Raw genomic sequence first — 10,874 nt, forward strand, 5'->3', positions numbered from 1 at the left:
AGAGATAATGGATTATAAACACAGATTCAATTCAAATAAGGTACTTTTTTCCGATAACCTTCTAGAATATGGGGGAAATTTAACTAAAGCAATACATTTTTTTCCACTACAAAAAGTGTAAATATCATTGCTTTTTAAAAATGTACATCTCAGGCCCTACGGGTTTTCCTCAGTGGATAGAGCATCGGCCTGCGGCCTTGAGGCTCCCAGGTTCAATTCTGGACAAGGACATGTACCTTGGTTGCGGGCACATACCCAGTGACGAGTGTGCAGGAGGCAGCTAATCAATGTTTCTCTCTCATCGATGTTTATTTCTCTCTATCCCTCTCCCTTCCTCTCGGTAAAAACTCAAAAAATATATTTAAAAAATATTTTAAAATAAAAAAATAAGTAACTACATGAGTAGCTTTATAACCAAGGAAACTAATAAAAGAGAAACAGGCAATTGACCATACCTCTGCTACACTCACAAGCCACGCCCACAAGCAACGCCCACAAGCAATGCCCACCAGCCAGTCAGGAGCGAGTATGCAAATAAACCTAACCAAGATGATGGTGGTCACAGAGCTGGAGCAACAGGAGGCTTAGGTTGCCCCTAGCGATGGAGGAAGCCAAGCTTCCCGCCTGCCCTGGCCAGCTGTGGGCTCCACTAAAGGCTACAAGATTTCAATTATAGAAGATAAATAAATCCCAGATACCTGCTTCCAGCCGCTGTGGCCTCCACTTAAGGAGGGTCTGGGATCCTGGGTTTCCCGGGGCCATGGCCAGCTGGCAAACAGCCATTAGCCGCTCACTGGGCCTGGCCAGACACCTCAGCAGGGACCCCCACCCTGAAGGGGTTGTGGCCAGCCTGCAAACAGCCCTCAACCCCTCACCCAGGCTGGCCACACCCTCATGGGGTGAGGGTCCCTACTGGGGGGCTTGGCAAGCCTGCAATCAGCCATTAGTCCCTCACCCAGGCTGGCCAGGCACCCCAAGGGGTACCCCCACCGTGAAGGGGGTGTGGCCAGCTTGAAAACAGCTCTTAGCCCCTCACCCAGGCTGGCTACTTCCCTCCAGCAGGGACCCTCACCCCATGGGGGTATGGCCAGCCTGCAAACCACCACAGGCCCCTTGCCTAGGCCACCTCACGTCCCAAGGAAACACCCACCCTGATCTGGGACACCCTTCAGGGCAAACCAGCTGGCCCTCACCCATGCACCAGGCCTCTAGCTACACTAATAAAAGGGTAATATGCTAATTAGACTGGAACCTTCTGGACGTCCTTCTGGACAAAGCCATGGTGGCAGGGCTTAGGTAGAGGTGGTTAGAGGCCAAGAGGGCAGGGCAGTTGTGGGTGGCCAGGCTGGTAGGGGGGCGGGGCCTTTGGAGGTAAGCAGACCAGTAGGGGGTCAGTTAGGGGCAAGCAGGCCATCAGTGGGGGTCAGTTGGAAGTGATCAGGACAGGAGGAGGGCAGTTTGGAGTGAGCAGGCCAGCAGGGGGATCTGTTAGGGGTGATCAGGATAGTGGGGGGTACATTTGGAGGCAAGCAGGGGGCAGGCAAAATAGTTAAGGTCAATCAGGCAGGCAGGCAGGCAGGTGAGCGGTTAGGAGCCAGCAGTCCCAGATTGCTGGGATGTCTGACTGCCAGTTTAGGCCCGATCCTTGTAAACCAGCAGTAGGGCATCCTTCAAGGGATCCCAGATTGGAGAGGGTGCAGGCAGGGCTGAGGAACACCCCCTCCCCCATGCACAAATTCCGTGCACCGGGCCACTAGTAATATATAAAAGGATCCATATTCACAAACAGACCCATTTATAAGGTATTGCTCTGTGATTTTGAAGATATGACCCAGAACTGTGCAATAGAAACTATCTGAAAAATCACCATTGAAATCAACTGTTTTTTAAATTGACCAGCAAAACCCAAAATAGTCATGTGTGTTTCATCCTTACTAAAAAACTTCTAGTCATTTGTAACTAATTTCAAATGTTTCCATTTGAGAAATAAATAAAACATGGTTTTGAGATTCAAAAGTAATCCATTCATTTTTAATTATTAACTTCATCAAAATAAAATTATACCAGTACATAAAAAATTAAGATCTATAGTTAAATTCTAAAAAGTTTTGATTTCATATTTAAGTGACATTTTCTTAGTGCCCCATTGTAGACTCTTACAACTTCTCTATGAACTACAGATGAATACATAAGAAATTACCCCCCAAAATGAAATAAGACAACATAAATACTAGCTGGATCTAAGAAAAATTAAAACAATATAAAGCAGATATGGCCACATTTACAAAAAAATAACAATCTATTCAGGATTTCAAAATTTTGCACATATAACTTAGACCATAATAGATACAGAGTCAGAGCTGCCTCAAACAGATTGTCAAACTGCAGCGGGAAGGCCGGGGAAGGGGGGAGGGTTGGGGGGCGGGGGGTAGGGGGGTAAGAGATCAACCAAAGGACTTGTATGCATGCATATAAGCATAACCAATGGACATAAGACACTGGGGGATAAGGGAGGCTAGGGGACTGTCTAGGGCAGGGGGAAAAAATGGACACATATGTAATACCCTTTGTAATACTTTAAGCAATAAAAAAAAAGAAAAAAAAATAAAAATAAAAATAAAAAAGACTGTACATGGAATGTGAGAAAAAGAGAGAGAGAAAAAAACTTGCAACAACAAAAAAAATGTAAAAAAATAAATAAAATAAAAGAGAAAATACAGAAAATGCATTGCATTTCTTCACAATCTCCACCCATTTAGAGTATCTAGAATCTAAACCTACTTTCCAGGTGCAGCTCTGTGACAGTGAAAAATCAGTTTTATTTAAAAAGTTTTGATTTCATATTTAAGTGACATTTTCTTAGTGCCCCATTGTAGACTCTTACAACTTCTCTATGAACTACAGATGAATACATAAGAAATTACCCCCCAAAATGAAATAAGACAACATAAATACTAGCTGGATCTAAGAAAAATTAAAACAATATAAAGCAGATATGGCCACATTTACAAAAAAATAACAATCTATTCAGGATTTCAAAATTTTGCACATATAACTTAGACCATAATAGATACAGAGGCAGAGCTGCCTCAAACAGATTGTCAAACTGCAGCGGGAAGGCCGGGGAAGGTTGGGGGGCAGGAGGTAGGGGGGTAAGAGATCAACCAAAGGACTTGTATGCATACATATAAGCATAACCAATGGACACAAGACACTGGGGGTAGGGGAGACTGGGGGAAGGTCAAGGGGAAAAAAGGAGACAAATGTACCACTCTTTGTAATATTTTAAGCAGTAAAACAAAATTTAAAAAAAAAATTTCAAATGAAAGGGTTATATTAAATTAAAAATAAAAATAAAAAAGACTGTACATGGAATGTGAGAAAAAGAGAGAGAGAAAAAAACTTGCAACAACAAAAAAAATGTAAAAAAATAAATAAAATAAAAGAGAAAATACAGAAAATGCATTGCATTTCTTCACAATCTCCACCCATTTAGAGTATCTAGAATCTAAACCTACTTTCCAGGTGCAGCTCTGTGACAGTGAAAAATCAGTTTTCTTCTCTCATTGCCTGTGTCTTCATGCCCCCAGCAATCACTCATATAATTAATCAGAGGCTATTAATCCAAGGAAGTATTGGCCAAAGGAAAGTGTGTGATGATTTGAATGGGGTTATTTTATGTTTTTAATTAGAGGCTTTAGAATCTTGGATGACAAATAATGAAAACAGAGTGAATAATGGAGCCGAAGAAAAGTAATGTTAGGAGCTTGTTAGGAATTAGAATCATTTTAAAACTGTGCTAATTCGCACAAAATCCAGCCATGTATCTGAGAAACAAAAACATTAGTGGCTAATGAGACAAACAAAAATTCACTGTTAAGGTTAAAAGTTTGTATATGCCTTTTATTGTTTAAGAATGAAATTTTAAAGTACACACACACAAAATAAAACATAAGAAACTGTGTAAGTGAGATTTATTTTGGGGATGTAACCATAAACATGATATATCACATAAACAAAATGAAGGACAAAAAACATTTGATCATATCAATAGATGCAGACAACATATTCTACAAAATACAGCACCCATTTTTTGTAAAAACTCTCAGCCAGATAGGAGTCAGGGGAACATACCTCAATGGAATAAAAGCCATATATGAAAAACCTAAAGCCAACATCATTCTCAATGGGCAAAAACTAAAGTTTTTCAGTTAAGAAGAACAAGACAGAACTGTCTGCCTTCACCACTCTTGTTCAGCATAGTACTAGAAGTCCAAGCCACAGTGATCAGACAAAAAGAAAAAATAAAAGGCATCCACATTGAAAAGGAATAAGTAAAATTGTTATTATTCACAGATGACATTAATATTGTACATAGAAAATACTAAAGACTCCATCAAAAAACTATTAGTTTTGATAAATGAGTTCAGCAAAGTAGCAGGATCCAGAAATCTATGGTATATTTATGCACCAATAATGAACTCTCAGAAAGAGAAATAAAAAGAACAACCCTATTAACCATTGCAGCAACAAACAAAAATAAGATGCCTAGGAATAAACTTAACCGAAGAGGTAAAAGACCTGTACTTGGAAAACTATAGGACATTGAAAAAAATAAGAAGAAGATGCAAACAAGTGGAAGAATATACATTTTCATGGATTGGAAGAATTAAAATCTTTAAAATGTCCATACTGCTCAAAGCAATATATAGATTCAATGCAATTCCCATTAAAATACCACCAGCATATTTTACAGATCTAGAACAGATATTTCAAAAATTTATATGGAACCAAAAAAAAAAAAAAAAAAAGACACCAAGTAGCCTCAGTAGTCTTGAGAAGGAACAAAGTTGGAGGGAACACAATACCAGATATCAAACTATACTACAAAGCCATTGTAATCAAAACAGCCTGATGCTGGCAAAAGAACAGGCATATAGATCAATGGAACAGAACCGAGAACCTAGAAATCAACCAATACCATGTTCTATTAATATTTGAAAAAGGAGACAAGAACATACAATGGAGGGCAGACAGTCTCTTCAAAAAATAGTGTTGGGAAAATTCAACACGTGCATGCAAAAAGAAAGGAAGAAAGAAAGAAAATGAAAAAAAGACAGGAAGGAAAGAGGGAAGAAAGAAAGAAAGAAAGACAGGTAGTTAGGGGCAATCAGGCAAACAGGCAGGTGAGGGGTTAGAAGCCAGCAGTCCCGGATTGCTAGAGGGATATCTGACTGCTGGTTTAGGCCCAATCCCATTGCAGGATCGGGTCTAAACCGGCAGTCAGATATCCCCCAAGGGGTCCTAGATTCTGAAGGGGTGCAGGCCGGGCTGAGGAACCCCACTCCAGTGTGCACAAATTTTGTGCACTGAGCCTCTAGTCTATATATAAAAGCCTAATATGCAAAGTGTCCCCTCGGGAGTTCAATTGACCAGGGAGTTCAATCGCTTGCTATGACATGCACTGACCACCAGGGGCAGTGCGGAATGAAGGAAGACCCCAGCCAGCAGCCAGCAGCCTGGGAAGGGAGGCCCGAGCTGGAAGCCGGCAGCCAGCAGCCACTAGGGACCCTACCCATGCATGAATTTCATGCACTGGGTCTCTAGTAAAGCTATGAAAAAGGATAACTTACCCTTGAGATAGCATACAGGGACCTAGAAAGTATTATGCTAATTGAAGTAATCCAGTCAGAGAATGACAAGTATCAATGAACAAAATAGATCCAGAGATATAGAAGCATGGAACAGACTGAGGAATCCAGAGGAAAGGGGGTTGGAGACATGAAGAGATTAACCAAAGAACTTATATGCATATATGCATAGCCCACGGACAGAATCAATAGTGTAGTGGAGGACTCAGGTGGGGTGGGAGCAGAGGGGAAAATGGGAGACATCCGTAATACATCAATAAAAACAAATATATAAAAATAGAAACAGTGCTAAATGAATAAGAGTTTTAGAATCAAAGAGAGATATTTTTGCAAGTTTTACTTTATCACTTATTACTAGTTATATGATTATGAGAAAAATAATTTCCTTGTTTTAAAATTTCACCTACAAAAAGTAGATAAAATAGCTTTGTGCTAAGTTATAAGGATTAAATGAGAATACATTAATGTTTACTAACTGCTTAATAATCAGTGAAGAGATCAGTACACATAAAAACCATAAATGTGTAGTAATATTGTAGAGGATGTCATTTCATACTTTAACAACCTTAAAGTAATACTAATGTTTCTGAGAATAGAAGTACTGTGTAGGTGGGCATTAATAATTAACTAAATTTTAGCAGATTTTTTTTTACTGGAATCAGACCGACACAAGGGTGCTGATGAACCCTATTGTTCAATAAAATTCTAAAATCTCTAACCAATTAAACAAGATTAGAAAGATAAATTATAAATTACAAAATTCAGGTAAACACTTGATTGGTAAATAAAGAAGACTTACTTTCTATTGATCTGATCAGACCCTTAAAATATCCAATTAACAAATTGAAACTATTATAACAATAATATAGTTAGTTCAGTAATGTGAACAGACCAAATATTTTTAAATAAGGACATTGATGAATACGTAATCTTATTAAATATTCTAGAAATATTTTAGATGTAAAATTACAAAAATATACAGATTGACCCCATTTTATAATGTCTAATATGATACATGCAGATATGATTTCGGCAAACACATAAAAATAGGAATAATACTTTCAGTGGAATATTAAATCATGGTGCATTTATATTTTTCATAAAAATTCATTCATTCTTAAATAACATCTTACCAACAGACATTATCCAATAAAACATGTTTTTTCAACTTCTATAATTTATAAAAACTGTTAATGAATTCAGAACACTGATTGCCAAATATTTATAGCCATACTTTCAAATAAAATAAATCCAGTGACACATTTAATTTTCTTCTGGAACTAAGGAAAATCTTTGTTGCCAATTTGCAAAATAGATAAACTATTTCCAAATAAACTTAGGACATAAGCACTGATAGAGGTCAACAATAAACATCATATAGCATAAAATGTTTTCATTTAAATAAAAAATATTTAAATTGTATTCCTTCTTACTAATTAAATTCTGCCAATCAACACCTTTTCTTGTTTTGAAGTTTTCCTTTCTTTTATTATTAAGAACATAATATTTTTCCTTCTACATGATTATCCCATCACTTCAAACATGAATTCACAAACCCACATTATTTAGACTAACAATTTTATATTTCTTCTCTTATTTTAATTTTCCAGTGTATTACCTATGGACTATTGATGGAAATGGTAGATCTAGAGAATCATACAATCAAAATCTCTCTCCCTGGATCTCATCTTCTTTGGGCCCTGCTCATTTTTAATATGTCCTTGCTCTAACTTCCCTTTCTGGTAAACACATCGAGCATTCCTGAAGATGCAATGTTGGTACCAAAGCAATTTCAAACCACAAAGCAGATATTTGTTCTTCAACCAGTGCAGATTTGGGAATCAATAACTATCCTGATAAGTTGTCATTGCTCAAAGAGTTGATTAAAATTTGCACTTCTAGGTCTGGCCAGGTAGCTCTCTCTCTCTCTCTCTCTCTCTCTCTCTCTCTCTCTCTCTCAAATCAATCAATAAAAAAATATATTTTTAATTAGTACTTCCAAAAAATGTGTAATACCCTTTGTAATACTTTAAGCAATAAAACAATAAATAAAATAAAATAAATAAATAAACAAACAAAAATGTATCTTTTCTATTTTTAAAAATGTAGCAAAATATGTGAAGACAAGTCTTCCGGGAAAAATATCCTCCAACCTCATCATTTTTTATTGACTTCTAGGGTCGTTCAGGCATTTTTGATAGAGAGCAGTAAAACAATCACCACTCTCTCCACCATCCTACAGTGCATTGTCTGGTTTAAACACTAATGTATTAGAAATGCAGGTGCAAGTGCACAAATCAAAAACACATGCTCTTGCACTATGATTTATAAAATAGCAAATAAAAATAATTAATGTTTTATTCAAAAAAGAATAATAAAGTATCATCTTCAAATCACTGATATTTATTTGTATGAACTTACATGGTATTTATAATTATTCTTAAATTTTTGAAAGAAAAGTGACAGCACTATTTTACTTACCGTTAGCAGTATATGTTGATTATCTTTTTCTTTTTCTCTAGATTACATGAGCAAGGATCAACTCTAGTGAAAAGCAAACATACATATTGGAAAATAATATTTAACTTTGTAGTTAGGAAAATTAATGTAAAATAATTTCTCAAGTTAATTCAAATCACAGACCTAAAGTGTAACTATTTTAATAAAGCTATTATTCTTCATTATTACATATATCTGAACATATGGTAATATCTATGCCTTGAATAATAAAAATTTCTGATAAACTCCCCTTTTTTGATACCCAAATAATTTATAAGATGTGTGTCCAACTAATCCCACTTTGCAAACATTCATAAAAATTGTCATAGCTGAGATGGTTAGCTTAAAACTTGGGAAATATTTGCTGGTTTCAAATTATTTAAAAGGAGTGAATGCTGCTCTATACTAGTAAGAAATCTAAGGGGATAGTGTCTCTAAGGAGAAAGAGGAAAGGTGAAAAAATATTCAGTAGAGCCTATGCCAGTTGGCCTTTGTTTTATCATTAATTGTTAAAAGCTTATTGTTTTAGGAATGATGACATAAAATACCATTAGGGTTGTGACATTTAAATTATTCATTTTAAGACAATCATGTAGACACTGCAAACTAGCAAACTATTTTGAAACATAAGAAATACCAAGATACCAAGATAATTAATTCCTTTATTGGGGGGAGAGGGGCGTCCGTCAATATGTAAATCTCTGACTAAGAGAACAGCATGTGGGTCCTAACACAAATATTACTTCTATCTATTTTTTTTAAAGCAACTGTGTTCAATATTAAGAAAAAATAGAACTCTGAATACTACTATGATTTAAGAAAGAATATTTTCTTCAGCAGTTTGAGAATGTGTACCTAAGCTCAACAACCATCTTGAAATATTACTAACTATATAACACCTACCGTGTATTGAATATTTACTATGCGTGAAGTATTATGCTAATTGCTGTACATACATTATTCAATTTATCATCATAATAGGCAAAACACACAATTATGAACTCTTCTGCTTTTGAAAAAACTGAGAATTGGGAAAATTATTTCACTTGCTCACACTAATGATAAAATTTATAAATTATGGAGATAAGATTGCAATCAGATCTTTTATAAGTGTAGTTTGTTAATCATTATATTGTACATTCAATAAAGTAAATAGGTAGTTAGATGACAGGCTAATGATTGATATATCATTAACAGGTAGATAACAGACAGATAGATACATAGGATAAGATAAGGATGATAGATAGATAGATACAAATAGATTTTCAGCAATTTTCAACTTTTTTCATTTCATGGCACACATAAACTAATTACTAAAATTCTGTTGCACACCATGAAGTATATTTTTGCTGGTCAGACAAAAAGACTTCACATAGTGTGTGCATCATTCATAGTGCTGATGGAATAATTCTGATTTGATTTTGTGTACATTTTAACATTGTGCAAATTAATAAATATATTAATGATGAGAACTAGGAATCTCACTGTAGAAAAAGGGGGGGGACAAAATATGAATGGGAGGAGAATTCAGTGTTAGATTAGAATTAGAGCAGCAATGTATACTATTGAGTTTTTTTTATTTTAAGAGCTACCATTTATTATGCCAACACTTTGTTTTTAAATTAATTTTTTTCTGACTTTTATTTAATGTATTGGAGTGACATCTATAATAATAAAAGCATAGTATGCTAATTAGACCAGACACCAGAATGACCTTCCAGACGTCCTTCCAGATGAAGGTGTGGTGACTGGGGCTCAGGCAGAGACAGTTAGGGGCAATCAGGTAGGCAGGCGAGCAGTTAAGGGTGTTCATACAGGCAGGCAGGTTGGTTAAGGGCAATCAGGCAGTCAGGAGAGCAGGTAGGGGTGATCAGGCAGGCAGGCAGGCGAGCGGTTAGGAGCCAACAGTCCTGGATTGCGAGACGGTGCAGGCCAGGCTGAGGGGACTCCCCTCCATGCACAGATTTCATGCACTGGGGCTCTAGTTGGTTAATAAAATTATATAGGTTTCATGTGTACAGTCTTATAAATGCACCATCTGCGTCTGTGGGCCGTCTGTGCTTTCCTCCCATCTCATCTCCCTGTTTATTCCCTGTTCCCACTTTTAGATGTTTTAATGCATGGGTCTTTCAGGCATGGCTCTGTATTGAGCAGGGATTTCTTTGTTGAATTATAGTTGGTTAACTTGTTGAAATTTCAGGAGGAGATGACAAGGGGTTCTCTCATGTCGCCATTCCTCTGATGTCACTCTGTTTGTTTTCTTGTTTGTGCATTTATTGCTTTCAGTTATATAACCCACATATAAGTAAAATCATATGGTTCTTGGCCTTTTCTGTCTGACTTATTTGGCTTAGCATAATATTGTCAATATCCATCCATCTTGTTACAAATGGCAACATGGATATCACATCTTCTATATTCAATCATCTATCAAGGGACACTTTGATTGCTTTCACATGTTGACCACCGTGAATATATGTTTGCTTGTTTTTTATAAAGAACACTAGTGGACACCAGTGCACAAAATTCATTCACGGAGGTGGGGGGTCCCTCAGCCCAGCCTGCACCCTCTGCAATCGGGGACCCATTGGGGAATGTCCTAAACTGGCAGTTGGACATCCCTTTCTCAATCTGGGACCACTGGCTCCTCATCGCTCACTGCCTGACTGATCTCCCCTAACTGCTTCTGCCTGCCTGCCTGATGGCCCCTAACACCTCTGCCTG

The sequence above is a fragment of the Myotis davidii genome, unplaced genomic scaffold (assembly GCF_000327345.1).
Source record: "Myotis davidii unplaced genomic scaffold, ASM32734v1 scaffold297, whole genome shotgun sequence".
Classification (NCBI taxonomy): Eukaryota; Metazoa; Chordata; class Mammalia; order Chiroptera; family Vespertilionidae; genus Myotis; species Myotis davidii.